The 16,729-nt window shown below is 49.2% G+C and overlaps 1 long non-coding RNA gene across 1 annotated transcript in view; it reads right to left on the bottom strand.

Moving 5' to 3' along the window:
• LOC138843705 (uncharacterized) overlaps positions 1–16,729 on the bottom strand; it is a 37,816-nt gene that overhangs the window by 13,707 nt on the left and 7,380 nt on the right. Inside the window, exon 2 of the long non-coding RNA XR_011378665.1 lies at positions 10,982–11,172. This is a non-coding gene — a long non-coding RNA (uncharacterized lncRNA). The remainder of the gene's footprint in view (positions 1–10,981; positions 11,173–16,729) is intronic.

Here is a 16,729-nt window from a genome sequence, read left to right on the forward strand (position 1 = left end):
GATATGGGAATGCCAGCAATGCAAAGGGTGACTTAACCCACTACACCACAATACCCGCACCCCTACCTAGTTTATCAGCTGGGCCATTAACTGAGTGCATTAGCCAGGATAAGCCAGTCTCTGCTGTCGTAGCTGTCAGCACAGGCACATCCAGATCTCAGTGGTTTAAACAAAAAGCTCTTTGTTTCTGTTCCATATGTGGTGTGTGTCTCAAGCAGCAGGGACATCCTGCTTGGTGCAACCACTCAGGACCCAGGATGAAGATGCACTAGCTGACTCCGACGTTACTATTCTCAGCCCAAGGGTGAGGCTGCAGGAGAACATAGAAGCTGATGCATTTCTTCGGAGCACCCTGCCTCTTTCTCTTCAGGTATTTTGAATCCTGAAAATGTTTGCATTGGTGGTTAACAATGTATGCCTGGGGACCAGCGCTGTGGCATAGTGGGTAAAGCCACCCCCTGCAGTGCTGGCATCCCATATGGTCACTGGTTCGAGTCCTGGCTGCTCCATTTCTGATCCAGCTCTCTGCTATGGCCTGGGAAAGCAGTAGAAGATGAGCCAAGTCCTTGGGCCCCTGAACACATGTGGGAAACCCAGAAGAAGCTCCTGGCTCCTGGCTTCGGATTGGCTCAGCTCCAGCCATTGTAGCCATGTGGGGGAGTGAACCGGCGGATGGAAGATTTATCTCTCTCTCTCTCCCTTCAAATAAATACATAAATCTAAAAAAACACCCCAGAATATATGCCTTCTACGTGCTAGGAGGTAGGGATTCAGAGACCAAGGAGCCGTAGTTTCTGGCTTCAAGGATTTCATCCTCTAGTGAAGAATTGCAAAGCAGGTAGATAAGAAGGGACTGATTTAGAGATTGTTAATCTTGCTCTTTTTTCTAAGCAAGAGGATATACACAAAGTGAAAAATACCTGGGCTTTTCTACCGGTCTTTATGCCTCCTTCAGATATGGATACCCTTGTAAAATTGTTAGTAAATTAAAATATTCAGTTTGGTGCATGGTCTGCTCCTTAAAGGAACTCCGTTGGTTTCCTCACATCTCCAGGTTGTCTGGAACACTGCAGGTGGTCAGGACATAGGTCAGAACCAATGCACTCATGAATCGGGGGTTATTCACGGAACCAAGTACACTGATAGAAAACAGAATATCAAACATAAGGAATATGGAGCTGAGACAGGTAACCCACTTGACATTTGGTGAATTCTTTCACTGCCTGCAAGGGGACTAAACAAAGTGTGGGGAAATGAAATTAAAAGGTAAATTGACTTTGGTGCAACATGTTTTGAAATCCATGCAGACTTCTTTCATAATATGCATTTCCAAGAACTTTTTTGAAGTATAAGTTGCAAGTTGGCATATTTTATTTACTAAATATACTTTCAAAATTTTATTTATTTTATTGGAAAGGCAGAGAAACACACAGAGAATTCCCACCCCCAGGTTCACCATCCAAATGTTAGGATCTGGGAACTCAGTCCAGGTCTCGCATGTGGGTGGCCCAACCTCTTGAGCCATTACCTGCTGCCTCCCAGGGTGCACCCTAGCAGGAAGCTGGAATTCAGAGTGGAGCTAGAACTTGAGACAGACATTCTGTTATGGGATGTGGTGCCCAAGTAGCATCTTAACTGCAGGGCCCATCGCCCATTCCAGCATATTTTAAAGAGGGCCTGCATCAGCAGTTAGAACCATAGTGTATTTGTGTGTGCATGTGTGTGTGGTTGTGTGTGCCTGTGTGCCTATGCACACATGTGTGCCTAGGTGCCTGTGACCCCCCAGGCTGACAGTAGTCACTTAATGAGAGACATCCACCGGAAGCACCTGGCATCCTTCAACGAGCCCAGAGTCCTTAGAAAAATGGACACACATGGAATCAGCTAAGTTGCTGCTTTAGTCCCTGGTGGAACTCAGGCAAGGGAGAGACAGCAAATTCCTCCAGCTTTGTGGACTGTTTGCACCAGTGGCCAGCTTTCCTTTAAGCTTGAACACACAAACAAATCATCTCTGGTTATTTCTAAAAATTGTACCAAAAATTCAACTTAAAAAATCAACTTAATTTTCTTTTTCTGTGATAAGGAGTGTAAAACCTACCTGGATAATATGCTTTAGGAAAGAAACAGCATCTTTAAAAAAAAAAAAGATTTAGCCGGCGCCACGGCTCACTAGGCTAATCCTCCGCCTAGCGGCGCCGGCACACCGGGTTCTAGTCCCGGTCGGGGCGCCGGATTCTGTCCTGGTTGCCCCTCTTCCAGGCCAGCTCTCTGCTATGGCCAGGGAGTGCAGTGGAGGATGGCCCAGGTGCTTGGGCCCTGCACCCCATGGGAGACCAAGAAAAGCACCTGGATCCTGGCTCCTGCCATCGGATCAGCACGGTGCGCCGGCCGCAGCGCGCTGGCCGCGGCGGCCATTGGAGGATGAACCAACGGCAAAAGGAAGACCTTTCTCTCTGTCTCTCTCTCTCACTGTGCACTCTGCCTGTCAAAAAAAAAAAATTTATTTATTTACTTGAAAGTCAGAGTTACACAGAGAGAGAAAGAGAAAGAGAGAGAGAAAGAGAGAGAGAGAGAGAATCTTCCATCTGCTGGTTCACTTCCCAGTTGGGTACAATGGCTAGAGTTCTGCTGATCCGAAGCCAGGAGCTAGGAGCTCCTTCCAGGTCTCTCACGCGGGTGCAGGGGCCCAAGGACTTGGGCCATCTTCCACTGCTTTCCCAGACCATAGCAGAGAACTGGATCGGAATTGGAGCAGCCTGGACTCGAACCGGCACCCTGTGGGATGCAGGCACTGCAGGCGGCAGCTTTACTCGCTACACCACAATACCAGCCCTAAACAGCACCTTAAGGTAGTGGATTTGGCATCTCCGTGGTTCTCCCTGAAGCGCCCCTAACCAGGCAGAGCCACGGGAAGCAGAGGGCTGCCGGCTGCTTAATTAGAGTGGGAAGCAGGTTAAGAGGCACACGTGCTTGTGTTTTCCGGGTTTCCGTCTACAGAGGCTGAATGAGATCCCGAGCCCGAGTTCCTGATGGGGGACAGGCACATTTGTAGCCTGAGCCAACCTGAGCCATGGTTGTTCTGAACTGGATAAGGGAGGGCTCTTCCCTCAGAAGAATGTCTCACTGTTTGAAAGTCCACAATCCACTCTACGGGATTAGACGGGAGAACCATAAATTATCTGCGCTTTATCCTTTGAGTATCTGCTGAAAAGATCAGCACTGAGTGGATACGGGACCCTCTTGCCTCCGTTTAGACAGGTGAGGAAAAGCAACCCTGTGTCAGGGAAAATGTCACCCAAGACAAGAGCTTAGAGATGATTTCTCTCTGCTCAGGGCAGGGCTTAATGGAAGAAAACAATTCCCCTGCCTCTCGCCGTTCTCCCGGGAACCCGGGGCGCGCGTCTGCATTCCCAGACCCTCTCTGCTCTGTTTCTCACGGAGGCACATGGAGAATGTCTGCAGAGCCATGGAGAAACAAAGGCTCAGGAAAACGTATGTCCGAGACTCCCCCCGGACGGCAGCCGATAAATCCCCGGTCTACGGGATCCCGCGGCCCATGAATCACTCCCACACCTAGGGCTGATACTCCCGGGAAAGCTGAGGCATCAGGGCCTGGGGTTCCCCGACGGAGCTTCCAGTTCTCAGCCAGGCAGTCTGCACCGGAACAGAAAGATGAATCCTTCAGCTGGCCCCAAAACTCCGCCGCCCTGCACCCCAGCCCAGTGGTAACACCCACGTGGAGTGACGGGGTGGTAAAAATCACCAGGTGGGAGCCTGGCTTTCCTGGCCTGCTACAATCCTGATGGCGGGTCCCTGTTTGCCACCCCACATGATGACCCAATGCTGCTCCTTCCTACCCTTCCCCAAAGGGCTCATATATTTGAGTTTTCGGAAATGGGTTAAAAATGGAAGGCAGGGTACTTCAAAACGTCCGTGGAAAATGGAAATCAAAGATAGGCTTATTTTGTTGCAAAATTTGTGAAGTCCATGTATAGTTTATTCACAAAACACAATAGCCATACACTTTTTGAAGACCTTTTCTATGTATGGATTTCAAGGATTTCAAGTTTTTTTGCACCAAAGGAAGCTTATCTTTTAATTTTATTTTCTATGACCTTGTGGGTTTTTTTTTTTTTTAAGATTTATTTACTTATTTGAAAGGCAGGGTTACAAACAGAGAGAGGCGGGGGGGTGGGTCCTCCACCTACTGGTTCACTCCCCAGATGGCTGCAATGGCCAGAACTGTGCTGATCCGAAGCCAGGAGCCAGGTAATTCTTCCTGGTCTCCAATATGCATGCAGGGGCCCAAGGACTTGGGCCATCTTGCACTGCTTTCCCAGGCCAGAGAGCTGGATCAGAAGAGGAGCAGTCGAACACCAACCAGCGCCCGTATGGGGTGCCGGCATCAGAGGTGGGGGTTTAGCCTACAGGCTGCAGCACTGGCCCCTGTGAACCTTGTGGAGTCCTCTCATCCTTAGGGTTGTGATCCACAAAGCAAGCATCACTGCAGAGTGGAGCCAGACAAAGCCATGTCCATGAGCTGCAAAGGACGAAAAGGCACAGGGCACAGGAGATCTTTACCCATTGGATGGGGTCCATCTGCCTAGCCTTTGTGTTTCCTTTAGGAGATCATTGGTGGTTTCAAAGCCATTGAACATAAAGGCTTCAGGTGAACGTATCTTCAATGAGACCCCAGGTGGGTCCTGAGATTGCAAATGTCAAAGTGCTACGAGAGATGCTCTGGTTCTCGCTTCCTGAAGCAATTCATGAAGTCTTCACAAAAACATAGTGCAATAGTCTCTTTAAATGGCCCATGGGGGCCAACATCGTGGTGCAGTGGGTTAGGCTGTGGCTTGCAACACTGGCATCCCATATCAGAGTGCTGATTTGTGTCCTGATGGCTCTGCTTCTGATCCAGCTCCCTGCTAATGCACCTGGGAAAGCAGTGAATGATGGCTCAAGTGCTTGGGCCCTTGCTACCCACATGGGAGCTGAAGATGGAGTCCTGGGCTCCTGGCTTTGACTTGATTCAACCTTGGCTGTTGGGGGGCGTGAACAGGTGGATGGAAGATCTCTCTGTGTCTGTCTCTCCTCCCCCTCCTCTGTTACTCTGCCTTTCAACTTACTAAAACAAACCTCAGAGAGAGAAGGGAGAAGGAAAGGAAGGAAGGGCTCATGCAGGTAATCAGCTCCATCCTGCTTTTGCCTTCCTCAAAGGAGGGCCATCCACTTATTGTAGAAAAGGAGGAAGGGGGAGGGGCTGCAGGGCTGCAGACTGCTGATAATCACCGCTAGTTTCTGATTCCTGGGAGGCTAGCATAATTCAAACCCTTTGAACTCTTTCTGCTTCAAAACAGGTATGCAGAAATGCATATGATTCAGCCCAAATGATACGTTAACTAGCACACGGTGGTGGTATCAAACTTATAGTGCGTATATATGAAAAAAAAACCCATAAGGACTGATAACATATGCAGATTCCCGGGATTTTGCCTAGTGATGCTGGGTTAGTAAGGTGGAGAGGAACCTGGCAATCTGCATGGTTATACGCCCTCAAGGGATTCTGATGAAGATGGGTCCAGGATTCTAGTTTGAGGATGGATGGTTCATATCTTCAGGGTAAAAAAAGAGATGAATTATTTGCATGGAATAAATGCTTGATGGGATCACTGTTGGTCTGGTGGCCTGGCAGACTTGTTTTTCGCTGAAGGCTGGAAGAGTCTCCAGGGTGGTGGAGGTGACAGAGAGTCCTTATTTGATGGCTTCTCCTCTCTGGAAACCCAATGCAGGGGGCTCCTGAGCCATTGTGGTCACTGCTGCCCCCATGAACAGGATCACTGGGTGACTGACTTCTGCAGAGCATCCAAGCCCAGTGTATTGCCTGGTGTGAGCACAGCATGAGCCCTGTGTCCTGGTGCAGAGAACCACAGCGACTTCTCAGAGCAGACCATACGGAGCCACCAGAGGGCTGCCGCCCAGGGAGGCACCTGGTCGGCTCTGTCCTTTAGCTGGCCCACTCTGCTGCCATTGTGGACAGCTGGGGTTTGACAGATGTCAGAGGCCAGAGCCAGGAAGATGGCGGGAAACACCTGCTGGATTCTCAGAAGCAGAAGGTAGAAGTCTGGATTAGGGAGTCAGGGTGGAGAGCTGGGGTTCAGGGAACAGAGCAGCTTGGAAGTGGCTGCTTGGATGTGGGGACGAAGTACAGGAACCCATGCTGTCCCCAGGACCCAGAGAGCTGGAGACCTGGGGAAGCTTGTGTTGGCTCTGAAGCCCCTGGTGGAGTGAGGACTCCCGTGGGGCTGCCCCACCCTTCCCTCTACCCTAGGAGATTCTCATTGCCATCCACACAGACCACCCTCCTTTTCTCACCAGCGCTTTTCTCTCTAAGGCAGGTCTGCTGTGCCGTACATCCCTGTGGCTGCTCCATTTGTCATGGTGCAGGAGCTAACCTGTGTGTGCATTCCCCATGCAGGGCTGCCATGGGAGCTGTGATGACCGGGGTGTCTAATTCTTAGGTAGAACAAAGGCCTCCCAATTCTTATATTCCTAGGCCTCCACGGACAGGGTGATTTTGGTCTCCTGGCAGAATGGGTGCCTGTTGTTCTGAGTGCCTGGAGGAGTCTACCTAACTTATTTGGTTAGCTCCTGTTACTCTGGTCACTATGGAGAACAGACATGGCCCGTCCATGGAGAAGTGTACCCGAGTGGCTGGCCCAAGAGACAGTCCTCCATAAAGTCCCAGGGCCATGGTTGGCCATGGTTTGGGCAGTCATTTGACAGACTGTGTTGTCAGGATTGGCACCAACAAAGACATAAAGGCAGGGATGTACTGATTCCAGGGACCCAGGAGGTTGTATAGTAGCTTTTGTGTGTTTGCTTCCAAGGGAGATATTTGGTGAACACATTTCATTTTGTTCCAGCTGTGGTCATGCCATGCCTGGTCTATGTGCTCTCTGCTTTGACACCCTTGCTCGGAGAGCAGTCAACAGGACACTTCTTAAGGCAGTGTCCACCAGGGCCTTGGGATTTTTCTATCTGCTCTGGGAGACTTGGGAGGATCTCAATGGGGTACCTTTGATACTGACATGTCTGGGCGGGAGGTGTGACCAGGCTGCCCATCAGATTAGCTTGTGGCTATTTCAGTTATGATCTTGGGGAAGAGTTTGTGTGTTGTCAGCTAACAACAGTGATAAAACCAGGATGTTATTCTGTTTTTCAGTGTCAGGGTCAGTTGTAGCTGGAGGTGGTTACCTTCACGGATTGAAACAATATAAACAAATGAATATGAAAATATAGGCCGGCGCCGTGGCTCATTAGGCTAATCCTCTGCCTTGCGGCGCTGGCACATCGGGTTCTAGTCCCGATCGGGGCGCAGGATTCTGTCCCGGTTGCCCCTCTTCCAGGCCAGCTCTCTGCTGTGACCAGGGAGTGCAGTGGAGGATGGCCCAAGTACTTGGGCCTTGCACCCCATGGGAGACCAGGATAAGTACCTGGCTCCTGCCATCGGATCAGCGCGGTGTGCCGGCCGCAGTGCACCGGCCGCGGAGGCCATTGGAGGGTGAACCACCGGCAAAGGAAGAGCTTTCTCTCTGTCTCTCTCTCTCACTGTCCACTTTGCCTGTCAAAAAAGAAAAAGAAAAAAAAAGAAAAAAATATAAATAGTCCCCCAAGAGTACAATGTTAGGTCCATTGCCTAAGACATTTGAAATGTGTGCCACGAGAACTTAGCCTGCTGGTTACTGACACTGTTTGGGTCGCCTGCATCCTTTGTGCCTGGATTCAAACCCCAGCTCTGCTCCCGATTCCAGCCTCTTTCTGCAAGGCACACCGCTGAAGATCACAGGGGATGGCTCCAGTAGCGGGGTCCCTGCCACTCAGATGGGAGACCTGGATCAAGTTCCTGATTCTGGTTTTTGCTTGGCCTAGTATCACCTTTGCAGGCATTTGGAGGAGTGAACCAGTGGATGGGTGCTCTCTTTCTCTCTCAAATGAATAAATAAAAATTAAAACTAAAAAAGAATTCATGAGTTACCAAAGATCCTGTTTCCTTTTGCTCTTTGTACTGTGGCCTGTAAGGTAGCTCCAGAGTTTCAATGTGCCCCCTTTAGCAGCCCAGACTCCATCCCTCTCCATCTGTGTAAATAGAACCATCTATTAAGGCTCAGTTCAGGTGCAGGTGTTTGGAGCATGGGTTAACATGCCAGTTGGGATGCCCACATCCTATATAGGAGTGCCTTGCTTCAAATCCTGGTGCCAGTCCTGATTCCAGCTTCCTGCTAGTTGAGACCCTTGGAGGCAGGGTGGTTGCTTAAGTGAATGGGTTCCTGCCACCCACATGGCAGATCTGGATTGAGTTCCTGGCTCCTGGATTTGGTCTAGCACTGCCCTGACTGTTGTGGGCATTTGGAGAGTGAACCAGTGAGTAGGAGCTCTCTGTCTTCCAAATAAACAATAAAAGCAAATAAAAATTTAGAAAAAGACTCAGTTCAGACCTTGTCTCCTCCCTGAAACCATTCTCTCCTCCCACCCAGGTAGGTCTTCCAGTCGTCTTGCTTTCTTCCTTCTTGGCTTCCCTGACCTTGTCCTTCTCCCCATCTTCCTCCTCTTCCTGCTCCTTCCTTTTCTAGCATATTTCACTTCCTGATTTTGCCAGAGGTAACTTTCATTCTCCTCCCCTTGCAATCAGGAACTACAATATTATTCTCTACATATTTCCCAAACACTGCACTTGACAATTTGCTTCCTGGTTTGCCAGGGAATCCTCCACTGTCTGTAAACCCAACAGTTACTTTTTGAGAGGGTCTGTTGCCACGTCAGGCATGCGTGGGACCCTCTGGAGCCCTGCTCTTTGGTGTTGGCTTGGGTGCTGACTATGTGGGTCCCATGCCTCCGGCTCGGTCTCATTTGGCCTCCATGTGCATTTCCAGGGCATTAGTTCTGGATGATTCTGAGGTTTCCCAGCTTCAGATGGCAGAATAAGGGTGATCCATGGAGAGACCACGGAACTTCCCAGGGGTAGGTTAGATACCTGTCCATGATAACAACTACAGGTTGTAATTCAGTGTGGTGAGGTTTGCTGACAATGCCACGTGTTACACAGTGCTATCAATGCTCAGACGCCGGCCTAGGACACTGTTACTGTGAGATGCAAGCCTGGATTGGTGCTGAGATGCACCAATGATACAGTGTAGGGTCTTGAAGCTTCAGTTTGGAATAACATCTTGATGATTCATCAGTCTATTTTTTGATGTTTCTTTTAAAATTTCTATTTGCTTGAGGAGCACAGAGATAGAGAAAGGCAGTCAGACATACAGAGCTGCCATCCACTGGTTCACTCCCCAAATGCTAGCAATGACTTGGGTTGGCTCAGGCCAAAGTCCTGGGTCCCTGCCACCCAGTTGCTTGGGCTGTCACTACTGCCTCCCAGGTTCAGCATCAGCAGGAAGCTGAGGTTGGCAGCTGGAGCTGGGAATCAAACCCAGGCACACGGGCATCTTGCCTGCTAGGCTAAACACCTGCTCCGTTTGTATTTGTTAGATAAAACCTTTTTAAAGGAGATGTTGTATCATCAATTGCAAGTGCAAGAGCAGTCTCAGAAAAATGAATAAGAGCACTCATGGGACACCTCAAGCTGCGTTGGTCCCACTGGCCTGTCACTGTTGTGGCTATGGTGGTGCAGGACGTGGCAGGCCCTGGGTAGGAGGCCTCCATGTCCACCCCCCTCCACCACCATGGAGTTGTGTTGCTTGAGAAAAGCTGCTGAATGTCCTCATTGAAGAAAAGTAGATGTCCAACCCCCCATTTGGAGCCCATGCTTCACAATGTCCTCATGCATGCAGAGTAATGCTTCATCCAATGCCTGGCAAACAGAGGCACAGGAAAACCAACGCACTGAATCCTCCCTCCCTCCCTCCCTCCCTCCCTCCCTCCCTCCCTCCCTCCCTCCCTTCCTTCCTTTCCTCCCTCCCTCCCTCTCTTCCTTCCTTCCTTTCCTCTCTCCCTCCCTCCATCCCTCCTTCCCTCCCTCCCTCCCTTCCTTCCTTTCCTCCCTCCCTCCCTCTCTTCCTTCCTTCCTTTCCTCTCTCCCTCCCTCCATCCCTCCTTCCCTCCCTCCCTCCCTACCTTCCTTCCTTTCCTCCCTCCCTCCCTCCCTCTCTTCCTTCCTTCCTTTCCTCCCTCCCTCCCTCCCTCCCTTCCTCCCTTCCTTCCTTTTTCTGCGAATGAATCCGATCATTTTTATCAGAGAAGGCTAACAGCCAAGTGTTGCTGTACATTCACTCTCATTGACCTTGGAAGGGACTTCCTTTCACCTGGGCCATTTCACACGGGAGGGTGCAGGAGCTCAGGAGCCCCAGGATGCTCGTCCCCACTGCAACTCTTATACAAACAGAAGCATGAGCGCAAGCTCTTCTGATTCACACAGTCATCTGCCTTCACTGTCCCTTCGTTCCTCTTGCCCCTCTGCACCCCCACCCCCACCCCCAGCAAGGTTCCCTCTGCCCTCACTGCTCACCAACACCCCCTTTCCTTGGGTTCTCAGCACCAGGAGCTGCCCCCAGATACCTGGGTTGGTTGTGGTACAGAGGAGAGCGAGGGTAGTACCTGGGAAGGAGGGCTCAGGATGCCTGGAGCCTCGCCAGGCTTAGGCCGGGTGGAGAGTGCTTCGCAGGCTCTGGCTGTGTGCCTGGTGCTGCCCGTGACTGGGGCCTCTCTGGGCTCCTGTGGTTTTGGCAGCCGAGGCGAGAGCCCATCCAGCAGCCTCTGCCTCCCTCCGTCCCTGTGGCAAGCAGTGCCTGTGGCCCCAACGTGACCTTTGAGCAACTTCCTGCCCCTTTGCCACGGGGCCCCTGCTCTGTGCTGCCCCACGCCTGGCCCCGCTGCTGGCTGTGGTGTGTGGTGGGTGGTGCAGAGCACCGAGGGGTCCTTGGGTTAGGATGACCGCTGCCAATGACGAGAGCGCCAGCTGTCTCACACTCACCGGGGCAGGTGCAGTCAGACGGGAGACAGCGTGCCTCGTGACGGGTGATGCATGGTTCACAAGACAGAAACAGAGAACTCCCGGGAGCAAATCTGCTTCCCCATGTCTGCATCAGGGCTCTTCCCGTGCCACTGATGGGGAGTGAAGTCACAGGCCGGGCGACTTCTTCAAGGCCAGCTACCAAGCTGCTCCTAACCCAACGGTGAGGAGTAAAATTCAAAGTTAACTAACGGCAATTCAAGACCCAGTTACTTTTATAATTTATTACAATTTAGAATTTTATAGTTACATGGAGTCTCTGATTTATGACGATTCTGCTTAGGATTTCTGACTTGATGACAGTGCGAGAGTTGGAAAGTTGGATTCAGATCTTGCCTGGCCAGCACTGTGGGTTCCGATGCTCTTTGGGATGCAGGCCAGTGACAGCGGCCACAGATCCCCATCAGCCCCTTGGACATGGGGGATACAAGTGACCCTCTGCAATGTGCCAAGTGGCTTGGCTACAGTGTGCAGTAGGTAGGGTAGGTGGAATCAAAGCATTTTCCACTTATGGTATCGTCAACCTACCACTTGTTTATTGGGGTATAATCCTATGATAAAGTGTGGAATACTTGTGTTTTCTAATTGTTACAAAAAAGGTCAGAAATCTAGAAGAGGCTACAAAAACCCCTTAGTTAATATTGGGATTCATATTGCAACAGAAAATAAAGGAGATGCGCCGGTGCCGTGGCTCAATAGGTTAATCCTCCGCCTTGTGGCGCAGCACACCGGGTTCTAGTTCCGGTCGGGGCGCCAGATTCTGTCCCGGTTGCCCCTCTTCCAGGCCAGCTCTCTGCTGTGGCCCGGGAGTGCAGTGGAGGATGGCCCAAGTGCTTGGGCCCTGCACCCCACGGGAGACCAGGATAAGCACCTGGCTCCTGGCTTCGGATCAGCGTGGTGCGCCGGCCGCAGTGCACCGGCCACAACGGCCATTGGAGGGTGAACCAACAGCGAAGGAAGACCTTTCTCTCTGTCTCTCTCTCTCTCACTGTCCACTCTGCCTGTCCAAAAATAAATAAATAAATAAATAAATAAAGGAGATGCAATATTCATAGTGCTTATACGTAAATTATAGGAGCCAATAAGTGAAAAGTTGTTGTCAAACTTTAAATTGATTCCTGGTGTTTGAGGACACTGGATTCGCAATGAGGGCTGACCCAGGAGCCAAGCAGAGGTCCCTGCTCTGACTCCCCATCCATCCCCTGGCTCCATCCTCTGTTCCAGCACCTTCTGCAATATTTATCAAACACATATCATATTACCTACTTAAAATACACACAGGAAAAAGAGACTGTCTCTGTTCCAATAATAAAACCTCATAGGACAAAACCTCATTGTGATGAACTTAACCATAGGTGTGCACCCTGAGGCCATGGCCGCGTGTGTACTGATGCCTGTGTGGACATGTGTGTGTCTGAGACAGTTGGGGGTTGTCAGTGAGCTCCATTATAGAGAGCAACACTTCGGTCACTTGAGCTGAAACTTCAGTGGGAACAGGAGTCACTCACGTGAGGAGCAGGTGGTGAAATCTCAGTCTAAGGGAACGCCTGCAGAGACAGGGGTGCTGAGCGGGCAGCTGCTTCTTCAGGGCCACCCTCCAGAATGTGGTGTGTTTGGGGAAGCGACATCAGGACATGGGGTGGCCCAGGATAGGGTGGTCCCATGGGCCTCAGCGTTATGCTGAGGTTCAGACTAACTGTGAAGGTGATGGCGAGTTTTTGAGGAACTGCACGCAAGGCACAAGCTGGTAGGAAAACTGGCAGCCTTGGGAATCCATGTACTGGAGGCAGCAGCGTTGTCAGGACACAGAGGAGGAAGGTGTGGGGTAGGGGGTGAGCAGCGGAGGACAGGCTAGAGATGGCTAGGGGCATCCAGTTTATGTTGCGTTTCTCTCTCTGCACTCGCTCCACTGCCCGTGCCAGTGGCCATGGTCTCTCACGGGCCTCAACTCTGTGCTCTTCCAACAGCCTGCCTGCTCCCCCTGAGAGCCCTTGGTTCTGTGCTCATTTTTCTGTATCTCACCCAAATATCATACTGCCCACTCAGACTCAACTCAACACCCTCCTCAGTCCACACAGCTCTGCAGAGGTAACCTGTCTTGGGGATGTTTGGCCTAGTCGTTAAAGACTCTTGCACCCAATAGTGCCCAAGTGCAAGTCCCAGCTCTGCTTCCAATTCCAGCTTCCTGCTAAGTCACCCCAGGGAGGCAGCAGTGATGGCTCAAGTCATTGGGTTTCTTCCACCCATGTGGGAGGCCTGGGTTGAGTTGCTGGCTCCTGGTTTTGGCTCCTGCCCCAGCTGTTGTGGGCATTTGGAGAGTGAACCAGCAGATGGAAGATCTCTATTCTCATCTGCCTGACTTTTTCTTTCTGTCTCTCTGGTGCTCAAATAAAGAAAATAAAAATAGAATGAAAGACAACTTGTATTTCCAATATTTCCAATATTCTCTTTCTGCAGCCATCCCTTGCTTGCTACTTTCAGGTCTGTGGCTCTTTTGTAATTTTTCCTTCGCCCTGTATTGTTCTCTGCCTGGATTGTTCCGTGCCTCCTCCTTTAGATACCCTTTCTCATCCATATGAACTCAAACAGGATCACAGGGAGCTCCAGTCTATGAGCTTCTGCTATGACAGATTTTCTGTAACCTTTCTTTACAGCACTCTGTGCTGTTGTGATTTTTATTTCTGTGTAGTATGATTGGAACAATGTCCATCTCAACTTTTTTTTTCCCATAGGAGGGGTTTTCAAAAATCTCACAGAAAAATGCATAATGTGAATAATCTATTCATGGATTACAAAGCTTCCTTGCACCAAAATAAGCTTATCTTTGCATCCCATTTCTCCACAGACTTTCTCAAGTCCCTTTGTAGATGTATCAAGGGCAGGAGGACAGGAGCCAGGTCTGCAGGCCGCCTATGTAGCCACTGGGCTTCTGAGTACAAGGCCTAAAACGTGCTCCTTCTTGTATCTGAAACACACAGTGTGGCTCCTGATGCACACTTGTGGACGTGGGCCATGCCGGTTGAACTTGTTTTAATTTAGCAGCCATTAGAAACAAAACAGCAGAGTCCTGGTCTGCCTGCTCAGCATATATGGACAGGTAGCCTTGGTCCAAAGATTCTATCTGCTACTTTGTTCCCCTGAGATATATTCTCTCTATATGCATTTTTGTTCTGCAGATTTGTTTATTTTAAAGGCAGAGTTAGGTAGCAAAAGAGAGAGAGAGAGAGAGAGAGAGAGAGAGATCTTCCATCTTCTGGTTTACTCTGCAAATACCTGCAATAGCCTGAGTTGGGCCAGGCCCAAGCTAGGAGCCAGGAGCTCCATCTGGGTCTCTCACATGAGTATCATAGGCCCAAGCACTTGGGCCATTTTCCCAAGTGCATTAGCAGGTGCTTTTCCAGGTGCATTAGCAGGAAGCTAGATTAGAAGTGGAGCAGCTGGGACTCCACCTGTGCTTATGTGAGATGCTAGCGTTGCAGGAGGTGGCTTAACTGCTACTCCCCAGCGCTGGTCCCCCCACATACATTTTGTTCGGTCAATCTCATGACAAGTGGAGATAATCCTAAAATACAATGGTCTAGTGCTAGCTTAGCTACAGGAGTGAATTTTCCATCCCTCAAACATTGGAGGCCTGAAGGACAGGGGAGCTACTGTGTGAGAGTTTGAGAGCACCTGCTAGGTTTCTTAATGGAACACAGTCAGCCATGGTTCCAGGAAGCACAGGCAAGCCCTCCTCTCATGCAGGCACAGTGGCTTAGTTGCCCTTCCAAAAATTCTTCCAGGCTTCAGTGCTGGACTTCCCCCACACCAAAAATTCATAGCCCTCTGCCATGGATGTAGTTCTGAATTCCCAGCCCTGGGTTTCTCTCTTTTAAAGCTCCTGTTACCCATCCCCTCCCTTGGAGATACATTTTCTTTCTTCTTGACTAAGAAGAGTTGCCGTTTGGGATGTTTCCACAATCTTTTCAGCCTTTCCCTTCTTTGAGGCTGCTGATGAAAGCACGGAACATTTTTGTTTGAAATTGAGAATCATCAGAATATATTAGCTTAGGGAGTTTTCAGGAAGTTTCTCCATACTTCTTGCAGTAAAAGTTCTGGTCTAAAACTGTTTTGTAACATTATGCATTGCCCTCAAGTGGGGTTGCAGTTTTGCCAAGTAGCTCTCTTGCAATCAGGAAGACCTGGGTTTGAATCCTGCCCTAATCCATCAATCATGGGACTTGGAATAGAATGCTCCTTGCTTGGGAGAATAGGGTTTATGGGCCTGTTTTTTTAGGGTTATTAAGAGGAGTAAATTAGATAGCTCATAAATAAATGCCCAGCAAAGACTCAACTGCAAGTAGAATTTCATTAATGTCAACTTCCTTCTTGGAAGTTTTCTTCCCTAGTTAAAGAATTTGTACAGAATGCGTGTTATACTCTAGACAGAATCACAGGAAGAATTTGTTTGAAGTTGAGTGACAAAGATGCTGATTTATAAGGGTGATACCTACTACACTAATTATCTATCACCAATCTATGCATATATTATCTATCAATATAACTATCATCTGTCTGAATTATTGTCAATTTTCTATTCATCTTACCACTCATCCTCACATGCAAATATGAATATTAACACACGTAATTAACTCAGGATAGCAGTCTCTTTTCTTTTTTTCCCAGTGGAAAGTCACTGTGTTAAATGTGAAGAGCTTCCACGTGAGCAATTAAAAACACCAACTCTGGACCCTTGACCCTAGATTTGTCTTTTTAATTACTTTCTTTCCATATTCATGTAGATGTATCAAAATCTACAGGCAAGCTGTGTATTTGCTCCTTTCCTTAATATTTTCCATCTTGGTTAATGGGATCATTGTTTGCTTACAAAAATCAACTAATCTGAAAATCAAGGACATCCCATACACAATGCACCATCAGTTGAACTCCACTTACTAAACACACTGTGGTCCTGCCACTTGTTGGCCACCTCCCCTTCCACTGTTGTAAGTTAATGTGATCACTACAGGGCCAGAGTTGTGGCCCAGCAGGTTAAGCCACTGTCCTCAACATTGGCAGCCCATATCAGAGTGCTGGTTTAAGTCCTGACTGCTCTGTTTCTGATCCAGCTCTCTGCTAATGCACCCTACAAAGCAGTGAGTTATGCCCCAAATACTTGGGCCTCTGCCATCCACATAGGAGACCCAGAAAGAGTTCCTGGCTCCTGGCTTTGGCTTGGGCCATCCTTAGCTGTGTGGCCATTTGGGAAGTGAACCAGTGGATGGAAGATCTCTCTCTCACTCTCTCTCTCTCTCTCTCTCTCTCTAACACTCTGCCTTTCAAATGAAACAAATAAATCTTTTTAAAAAGAGATTATCACTTGAAATAGAAAGTGGATTCTCCATTTCTTGAGTAATTTTCTGTAATAAAATTTTCCCCTCAAATGGGGAGCTCTGAAAACAGGTGGCACCTATACTTGAGAGAAAGGTACCTCTTAGACACACCTCCTCCATGCTTTGGGCCTTACCTACCTCCCCCTTTGAATCTGTGAAAACTGTGGCCTAAATAGGTCACTCAGTTGCTTGATTCCTTCCAAGAAAATGAATAGTTATATGCATTTCGAGTATCTTTTGTTTCTAGTTTCCATCTTATAAATAAACCCCTATTTTTTAATCAATAGGTTTTACTTTTTAAGATTTTCTCTGTTTTCTTCCTATAATCCTTAACATA

This window comes from Oryctolagus cuniculus, chromosome 9, assembly GCF_964237555.1.
Source record: "Oryctolagus cuniculus chromosome 9, mOryCun1.1, whole genome shotgun sequence".
Classification (NCBI taxonomy): Eukaryota; Metazoa; Chordata; class Mammalia; order Lagomorpha; family Leporidae; genus Oryctolagus; species Oryctolagus cuniculus.